Consider the following 10321-nt stretch of genomic DNA (forward strand, 5'->3'; position numbering starts at 1 on the left):
TTACTGAAGACGGCTATGTCATCCAGATAAGCAGCAGAGAAACTCTCCATTCCGGTGAGGATCTGGTTTACCAGGCGCTGAAACGTGGCAGGTGCGTTCTTGAGCCCAAAGGGCATCACACAGAACTGGTAGTGGCCATTGGGCGTGGAGAAGGCTGACCTTTCCCTTGCTCCATCAGTCAAAGAGATCTGCCAGTACCCCGAAGTAAGGTCAAAGGTACTTAGATATTGGGCAGCTCCCAGCCGGTCAATCAATTCATCCGCCCTAGGGATCGGATGAGCATCAGTTTTTGTCACTGAATTCAGTCCCCGGTAGTCCACACAGAACCTCAGTTCTGGTTGGGCACCCGGTGGTGCAGCTTTTGGTACTAACACCACCGGACTGGACCAGGGGCTGCTAGAAGGTTCAATCACTCCTAGCTCCAGCATCTTAGTGACCTCACTATGAATGCTGGCCTTCACCTTGTCTGACATCCGGTAGATCTTGGACTTCACAGGTGGGCTGTCTCCTGTGTCCACGTCATGGACGCACAGGTGAGTCCTACCCGGGACAAGGGAGAACAACGAAGAGTACTGCCCCAGGACCTGGCGACAGTCCTCCTGCTGTTCAGGAGTTAGAGATGGGGAGAGAATCACTCCCTCCACCGACCCATCCTTTTCTTGAGACGCAAACAGATCAGGGAGAGGCTCGCTTTCCACGTCCTCTCCTCCGTCAGTCACCATCATCAAGATGACTTCGGGCCTCTCGTGGTGGGGTTTGAGGCGGTTGGCATGCAGCACCCGCAGGGGCTGACGAGGGGTCTTCAGGTCCACCAAGTAGGTAGCCTTACCCTTCTTCTCCAACACCTCAAAGGGTCCTGACCAGCGATCCTGGAGGGCACTAAGCTCTCCTGGTTCGATCACCCACACCTTCTGGCCAGGCTCCAACTCCACCGGGTGAGCGTTGTGGTCATACCACGCCTTCATTACTGCTTGGCTGGCTTCCAAGTTGTCAGAAGCTTGCTTCCACAACTTAGCCATTTGGCTCCGGAAGGCCAGCATGTAGCTCACCACATCCTGGGGGAGCTTTCTGGGAGTTCTTTCCCATCCGTCTCTCACCAGGTTAAGAGGTCCACGTACAGGGTGCCCATACAGAAGCTCGAAGGGGCTGAAGCCCACTCCCTTCTGTGGCACTTCCCTGTAGGAAAAAAGTAAACAGGGTAGGAGGACGTCCCATTTCCTCCGCAGGCTTTCAGGCAGACTTCTGATCATGCCTTTTAAGGTTTTGTTAAACCTCTCCACCAGACCATTGGTCTGGGGGTGGTAAGGAGTGGTGAACCGGTATGTCACTCCACACTCCTTCCACATTGCCCGCATATATGCTGACATGAAGTTGGTCCCCCTGTCGGACACAACTTCCTTGGGAAAACCCACTCGGGTAAAGATTCCCATCAGGGCCCTAGCCACAACAGGTGCTGTTATGGTCCTCAGAGGTATTGCCTCTGGGTACCGTGTGGCATGATCCACCAGAACCAGGATAAACCTGTGACCAGCTGTAGTTGGTGGATCTAATGGACCCACAATGTCGATGCCCACCCTTTCAAAGGGGGTGCTAACGACAGGAAGTGGTTCCAGGGGAGCTTTCAGCTTCACCCCTGTTTTCCCACTGGCTTGGCAAGACACACATGTCCGGCAGTAGGTATCGGACGACACTTTCATCTGAGGCCAATAAAAGTGTGGGACAAGACGGGCGAAGGTCTTGTCTTGCCCCAGGTGTCCTGCCAATGGTATCTCGTGAGCCAACTCCAAAAGGAAGGCTCGATAACGTTGAGGAACTACCAAGGCTCGTGACGATCCATGTAGGGGTGCCTTGGGTTCACTGTAGAGGAGGCCATCCTCCCAGTAAACACTGTAGTTCCCTTCAACGTTCCCTGCTGCCTGGGCTTCGGCCTGTCGCCTCAGCCCCTCAAGGGTAGGGCACTCCCTCTGGCCCTGGCAGAATTCCTCCCTGGACGGGCCTCCCTCCACGTGCCACTCGGCCGGGATGGGTAGGTCCTCCAGGTTGGTAACGTCCCCCTCCGCAGACTCCTGGCCCACCACCTCCGGTGGCCTATCCGTCCTACGGGGTGAAGACGCCGAGGCAGGCTCCTCCTGTCCTCGGTTCTTCCCTTGACTGGCAGCTGGCTGGGCCTTTGTTCCAGGCTCCAGCCGGAATGAACTCCCTCTTCGGGTAGTCGCGGACCTTGTGCTAACACAGGCCCAGTCAGGTGTACCCAGCATCTCGGTGTGAGTCCGGTATTCCACCTCCTTCCAAGCGTTGTGCTCCATGTCATTGCCCAGCAGACAATCGACTGGCACGGCAGGGCTTACGGCAACTCGAAGTGAACCTGCAACCCCCCCCCATTCAAAGGGAACCTCGGCCACTGGATAGTGACCTGTTCTGCCGTCAGCCATCGCGGCTGGGTGGAGTACATCGGGAATTACCTGCTCTGGAGACACCAGTTGGCTACGCACCATAGTCATACTGGCTCCTGTGTCTCTCAGAGCCTCCCCTCTTTGGCCGTTGATGGTGATCCACTGCCCATACTTTGCGGTATTTGCGGGCACCTGGATCTTAGGAACCATCTCCCGTTCTCCCAGGGACACTAAAGTGACACCCGCCCACTCCCTTCCCTTAGTTAAGGGCATCTCCTCCCCGAGCACTACACTAGCTACTCCGGGGGGCTTTCCTCCAGTGGGAGGGGGTGATCGTTTCTGACACTTCGGATCTCCTTTATAGTGTCCAACGCCACCGCACTCATAGCAATGGACAACCCTTGGCTGCTGACTCTGGCCAGGATTAGGGTTTCTGGGTGGGTTAGCCTTAGAGGTGAATCCTGTTCCCTTCCCTTGAAGTTATTTTGGGGGCCTTTGGAGAACTCCTTTTTCTTTTCCCCTCCTTCTTTCTTCTGGGGGGCGCCCTGTCCGGCCTTTTGAGTATCCCCTCCAGTCCCCCTTGTGGACACCCGGGTACTAGCCCAAATGTCCGCCTCCTCAGCAAGCTTCCGGGGGCTGGTCAGCTTGCTATCCACCAGGTGTTGCCGCAGTTCAGGGAAACATTTCTCGAGTAGGTGTTCCTTCAGTACTAGGTCAAACAGCTCCTCGTAGTTCCTTACTTCACTGCCCTGAATCCAACCTTCCAGTGCCTTCTTTGCATAGTCCAGGAAGTCCACCCAATTCTGTGTGCCCAGTTTGTGACTACCCCTGAACTTCTGTCTGTACTTTTCAGGTGTTAGTCCAAACTTTCTGATGAGCGCCAGTTTCATGGTGGGGTAGTGGGTCTGCTCATCCTCTTCGAGGGCCAATAAAGCATCCCTACCAGCTGGAGGCATGTACCTATACAATCCTCCTCCCCAATACTTCACTGGAACCCCATGGGCCCTCAACGAGACCTCATAGGCTGCTAGCCACTTGGCGATGTCGTCACCCGCCCCATAGCTAGCTACTATGTCCTTTGGCAGGTAAGGTTTGGATTCCCTGGTGATTTCTTGGTCTTTGCTGCCACCATTAGGAACAGTTGGTGCCCCAATTCTTAAGATCTGAAGCTCTATCTCTTTCAGTCTTATCTCATGAGCCATCCTCTCTTTCTCCGTCTCATGAGCCAACCTCTGTTCCTCCTTCTCCTTCTCCAGCTTTGCTAAATCCCATGTGAGCTGTCTTTTCTCTCTCCGATCTGCTAACTCCACGCTGGATAAGCCCCCGCTAGAGACAGTGCTGCCCTTCCTAGAAAGTGTCCTGGGCCCTGCTGACAGGTTCCCCACCTCAGGTTGGTACATCTCAGCCCCCTCGGGGTCAGGCTCTCCATCCCTGTCTTCCTCCTCAGCCTTGCTTTCTCGGCGTGCCTCCCCCCAAGCCCTTAAGCTGGTTTGGAGTGCACCCTTCTTTGCTCCTGGGGGACAGTACACCCCCTCCCGCTGGCAAAACTCCCTGAGTTGGGCCACAGTGTACGTGTCTAAGTCTTCCAGTACAAATTCCATCTTGCCCACTCAGGTTAGAGGACAGGTTTTGTGCAGTAACAATGTAGGGGGGTACCTTTAGTAATACCTCCTCCCACCACCAGAGTAAATTTGGAAAAAACAAAAACCCACAATTAGGAAGGCCGCTGTGAGAAAACTCCCGGTGTAGGCCTATGGACTACCCACAGTTATTGTTGAGTATATGTAGGCACAGCTCTATCCCACCGCTGCCACCAATTTATGTTGGAAAACCACTCCCACACTAGAAAGGGTGGTGGTGGACTCCCCGAACACACTGTGGTAGCTTGGCTCGAGTGGTCAGGAAACAGGCGCAGTGCTAAGCATACAATATACCCATACAATAACCATGCGTGCATCCGTTCCAAAAACGACTCTACACCGTAAAAATTATGAAAATATTCTTCTTTATCTTTTTCTCTTAGTTGCTGATTGGAAAAATAAATAGGTCAATCACAATATACAAGTTTCAATTAGTGCAGGTCAAATAAATATGGGCTGTTTGATGAAATAAATAGGGGTGATCATAAATAACAGGGCATAAATACAAGTGCAATATATACAGACAATTAAATACTTTGAGGCAATAAATACTGTACCAATAAATATTGTACACCAACAAGTCCTGTGGACCTATAAATATAGTGCAGCAATAAATAGATAAAAATTCAAAAAAAAATACAGTATCCCCAATAAATAATTACAAGTATACAGCACCCCTCATATAATCAGATGACACTTCACTTCTTAAGGGCTGATTTGGCCCAGGCACAGCTTGTAGGGTTGTGGAAGGCTTGAGGGGGGGAGGCTACTCCCTGGCTGGGACAAGGCTGAGGCCTAAACTGAGGTAGATCAAAAGGGGGGAAATACCAATGCCCTGGCTTTCCTTCTCCACACAACCTCTCTAGGTTAGTCCCAGTTCACCCCAGGCACAGTCAGATGGGTTTCAGCACCTCCCTGGCCCCTTAGAGCAGTCTCTCAGGTCTCCACAGGGCCTTAGGCGCCCTCTACTCCACTTACTGCCCTTTTTCTGATGTTCCGACGCCGCTGGAGTCGTGTCGACGCCGTGAGGCGGTTCCGGTTCGGTCTCGGCGGCCTCGGCACAATGTCAGTTCTTTGACGACGCCGGCAGGCGGTTCCGGTCCGATGTCGGCGGCCTCGGTTCGATCTCTACCTCCGATTTGACGACGTCGGGCAGTCTCTTCACGATGTCGACTTCGGGCGGCTCCGGTCCGATGGCGCTCTCGGCTCCGATGACGTCGGCCGGCCTGGCCTCGATGTCGACTTCCGGCGACTCCGGGGTGCGATCCTCACCCCCGACCTCCGGTGCTCCTCCTCACAGGCTCCGGGCGACTCCGGAGTGCGATCCTCACTCCCGACCTCCGGTGCTCCTCTACCTCGGTCTCCGACGACTCCGGAGGGCGGACTTCACTCCTCCGATGACGCCGCTCGCTCGACCTCGGTTCACTTCCTCCTCGACCTCTGGTATTCCTCACGACCTCCGTCGGCGCCCTCTCACGACCTCAGGCGGCTCCGGGTACGACGTCTGCTACTTCAGTCAGCGCCGCTTCTCCACCTCGGGCTCCAGGTCTTCAGGCTACTCGACGCCGGACTCCAGGGAAACCAGTTCTCAGGTCAGGATCTTGCTGCTTTCTGCTTCTAAGGCCTGTTCCTGCTGTTCAGGTCCTTAGGATGAGTTTTTCTGTCTTCTTCCCACACAGGGCTATAGGCTGGGATCCATCAGTAGGGACAAGTATCAAGGGTGGGTTTATGGACCCCACTCCAGGCACAAGTTTCCACCCCTGCTGCTTCACTCCTTCCTCCTTCACTGTTGTGCTCCTCTCTCTTCACCAGTCAGGTGCCAACTGCCAACTCCAACTGCCAACTGCCTCTCTTATCCTCCCAACATTCTAAACGGTCTCCAACTGTCACAGAGTTCTGGAATCTCCTGGAATGTTCTGGAAGGTGCTGGTAGGTTCCAGTGGATGCTGGTGATGTCACAGGTGGCCACCATTTTGTGCTCCAGGCCCTCAGACAGAAGTTTCAGGGGTAGCTAAAATGGCTCCCTGAATCTGTAGCAACACGAAAAAGTCTGGTGGTTCCCAAAAAGGAAAAATTCAAACAGGGTTTGAGGCAAAAGTGGGACAAAATAAATAATGATGAGGAGGGACCACCCAAAGGGCTGACAGGTCTAACAGAGAATATGTAAATCTTGTCCTCCGCACTGAATCACTAGCTACCTTTGGGGTGAATCATAGGGAGTGAATGTTGGATCTGCGAGACATTTGTTGGGGAGAGTGTGGTGCACATGAATGGAATTGGGCTTAGGAGGTGTAGCTTTGTAGTTGTGCAAGACAGTACATAGCAGTGTAATGGTAGACATTTGTCTGTACTTATCAGCCTCCACTTTCCCGGTATTCCTGTGAGACTTTCTGGATGCAGTATGGAAAGCACCTTCTCCTCCCATGCAGTAAATGTTCTTGGTGGAATGGGAGGGCCACCGCCAGTTAACTGAGCCAGCTTGAGGTTCTTGTTGTTCTTCTCTTTCACTTTGCTCTTGAGGTCATGCCACCGCTTCACAATCTCCTTCTTGGTGCGCGGGACATTCCCTACTGCATTGACTTTGCTGACTAGCCTTCCCCACACTTGTGCTTTAGTGGCTAATGGTGTCTGTTGGACCAGGTTACCAAACTATTGTGGTTCTACTCTGATTACCTCATCTGCCATGACTGACAACTCAATGTCAGTGAATTTGGGCATTTTCTTCTGTGCCATGGTGTGTGATGTGCAAATGTGTTAAAGGTGCAGGTGTGAGAGTGGTGATGTAAGTGGTGTGTGTGTGTTGTTGTGCTGGTGAGATGTGTGGTGGTTTGCCTCTTCTTTGTGCTGTAGGGTTGGTTCTTTCAGGGGTGGAGTATTGCAAAGGATTCTGGTCAGGGAAGGGGCTGGTTTTACACTCAGCTATGTGGGTGTGTCAAAATGGAGTATTTCTGTCATGTGTGTTGTGTGGGTTGTCCTGGGATTTGTATTTTTTTAGTTGCCATGGGGATTTGTCATTGGGGTGTGTTAGGTGTTTTTTTGTTTTTTGTTTTTCCGACCGCCATAATTGTTTCAAAGTGGCCGCGTCTGTGGGTATGCAACCGCCCTTCCGCCGGCTTTCCCATTCATCACTGGTTGTAATCGCAGCAGTCAGAAACAGCGGATCGTTCCGCTGTCACCTCAATTGTATCCTAATTGGACGTGCGGTCAACCCGCTGGCGGTGCGGTGGTTTGGGGTTTTTCCGCCGCTAATTCAACTGCCGCTGACGGATTTTTACCTGCTCTGCCCACTACCAGCGGTCTTTCGTGGCATCGTTCTACCGCGGTCGGATTTTGCTGGCGGTTGATCCTAATCTGGCCACCGGTTTTGCCGCGGTAGGTGCAGACTGTTCATTTCCGCTACCACGGCGGTCAGACTGGTTTTCCGCCTGCTATCCTAATCGACCCCTAGGTTATTAAAAGGCATCAAAACTACTATAGGCGATATCGGAGATGGCATGCCTTAAGCACCATAGAATTACATTTTACATTATGACCTTTCTGGTGTTATTGACATATTGTGCACATAATACAGTTGAGCACAAAATTCTAGTAAATAGGCTGCAAACCTCCATGGCAGGAACAGGCCTGACACAAAGGAGCAGATTCATCCGCACTTTCTGCCAGGAAAAAGTCGCAATAAGTAACGAAAACCAGTCCAAAGTACTGATACAGTATGTACTTTCCAGTAAAAAAAACTTTATGTGCACTGAAATGCAGTCTTTAAAGTAATGCAAGTAACACTTTGTACTCCTCTGTGCTACTTTTCTTCGAGGCCATCGCCCACAATTTTTGATACAAAGGCATGTTTACTAACAACGGTAGTCAGTGCTTTGAGCCAAAAATAAACATTAACATTTGAGGCAAATGTTTAGTTGGAAAAGTCCTTCAATTTCCCCAAATTTTCGCAAATTGCATGTGCTGCAGATCGTATGTTTAGACAGTACTTTGTACTGGAAGGGTATCCTGAAACCTGATATTTTGGGCAATTTTATAGGCGAAGTCTACTGTAAAACACCCCGTTACAAAATATCAAGCACGGAGAAAGCCTGGATCCCTCCTGGGTTGGGGCTAGCCCCCTTTCCCTGCTCAGTGATACTAACTGCATGATTTCACCCCCTGCTTTAAATGTTCAGCAGCCGCGACTGAAACTAGAATGCACGAACACACTTCCTCTGGTGCATGTCAATGGAAAATATACATTTCATTTCCGAATATCAATTGTCTCTCTTTGACACCACTGCTTCAGTTCCATAATCTACAATACAATGCTCCAAATAGTAAAATAGCATTGGAATGGGAACGCAAGCTCTATAATGTTTACCAAAACTATGAAATGATATACCAGGAATAAATGTAGTGTCATTTTAGAAAAGTTACTCTGCAATTATATTGGTATTTTAATTGCCCCTTTGGCGTTGGATTGGGTATGTGTGGCATGAGGCGAGGGAGGAGACACCGCCTGAAAACAGGGGCACGGGCAAAGCCATGCACAGGCGCCATGGAATGGTTTGCTGCTGGGGTTAGATATAATCTACCCTGCCCTGGAGGCTCAGAGAATGCGCATTCTGTTCCATTTAGTATTCCCTGTACAGAGCCTTGAATGGAAAACATGGAGTAGACTGCTAAAGGAATTTGAACAGGAGGCAGAGAGTCTGCGTTTTTTGTACCAGTAGGAGTTATTTTTAAGGAATTATTAACTGATGATTTCTAAAAATACATTTGGGGAGTGCATGTTGTTACAGTAAGTAGGCTAGGAATCGACACATTTATTGACTTGGATCAAACCTTTCCTAAAAAATAAAATCTCACAAAGTTTTAGGTTATTTGTGAAGTGAGCACTTGTCCCTGTTAGTGATACTTGCCGTTGCAATGAACCTCAGCCTGCATAAAATTCCTAAAGTGTGATCAAGTTTCATTTTAAGGGCTCATTTATACACATGCACCAAAGCTGTCCTATAACACTAATGAGGCACAAACCCCCTATACATTTCTGACTCTTTCTCTTTTGTTTTATCCTTTTCAGGTCTTTACACCATAGGAAAAGAGACATTAATGGTCGAATTGGCAATAGAGATTAAAACTTGGATTGTTGTTAGCCCAGAAAGACTCAATTTGCCAGAGCTCCTGGAACTAGAAGATGTTTTCACACAAGAGAAAGCAGCAGGTAGAATCCGTGTGGTTGAGCACTCAGCTATAGACTGCACAAATATGAACATTTGGAACCATATTCATCCAACAATTGCCATTCTGCCCACCAGTAGGCCGGAACGAACATGGCACAAGCAAAATCATGTATATGTCATTCCATACTCTGACCATTCGTCCTATCAGGAGCTTTCAGAATTTGTAGACATCTGAGACCATCCTCCATAGAACCTTTGGTCAAGAACGAATTCAATGCGGTGTACTTCAGTGTTTATGTGAACCCCCTTAAAAAGCCATTGTTAAATGTGAACATTCCCATAATGGTTCAGAGGTTTATGAACTGTTCAGTAGGATGTGAACGATATAGATCAAGGAAGGCTGCACGGCTCCCAACAGTTCGATCAACTCGTCATATTCCAAAGGGTGCTGTATTTGATAATTCTGAGGCAAACATACAGAATCTAGAAGACTTCTGCAAGAGGGAACGAAATGTTTGTGTGAATAAACACTTACGGCTCACAAGAATGAGCTCCAAGAGACCGAAGCCATGCCACAAGAAGAAAAAAAGACTATCAGAAAGTGTTACAGTATAATACTAAAATACAATTACCATACGATGAAAAGGTATACGATGGCAACTCAGTAATAGCTCAAAGCGCAATACTGTTTGAGTTGATCTTAAGGTATCACGTTTCAATAGCTCTCGAGCATCTCTTCTTCTAAAGATACAAGTGTGACAGCATTAGATGCTTCGCCTCCCTCACCTCAGACGAAACAAACTTTCTAAACAACGTTAGAGTTCGGCAGATGCTGGTCATCCGCCAAAAATTGGCAGTTGTCCTGTCCCACCCTATTAAGAGTGTGTGGAGGTACACACTCTAAATACGGCAAAAATATGTATGCACTCTAAATAGGACATACAGGACAGCCACCAATTTTTGCACGGCAGAAATATTAAAGACCGACTTTTTAATAGCAGTAACAATAACCATGTATTTTGTGCCTTGCTGTGGTGGGAGTCACACATTCTGTCTCTAGTAGAGGCTTACTTTAGCAGATGTGTACTGCATAGAAGGACATTTATGTGTTACTGATAAACATTTC

General features: G+C 49.5%; 1 pseudogene across 1 annotated transcript in view; it reads left to right on the forward strand.

The window, feature by feature from the left end:
• Positions 1-9810, forward strand: part of LOC146871792 (5' exonuclease Apollo-like) — a 323020-nt pseudogene extending 313210 nt beyond the window's left edge. The window contains exon 4 of the transcript XR_014979945.1: positions 9096-9810. The product of XR_014979945.1 is annotated as a 5' exonuclease Apollo-like (transcript). The remainder of the gene's footprint in view (positions 1-9095) is intronic.
• The last annotated feature ends 511 nt before the right edge of the window (positions 9811-10321 follow it).

This window comes from Triturus cristatus, chromosome 1_1 (genome assembly GCF_964204655.1).
Source record: "Triturus cristatus chromosome 1_1, aTriCri1.1, whole genome shotgun sequence".
In the NCBI taxonomy this organism is placed as follows: Eukaryota; Metazoa; Chordata; class Amphibia; order Caudata; family Salamandridae; genus Triturus; species Triturus cristatus.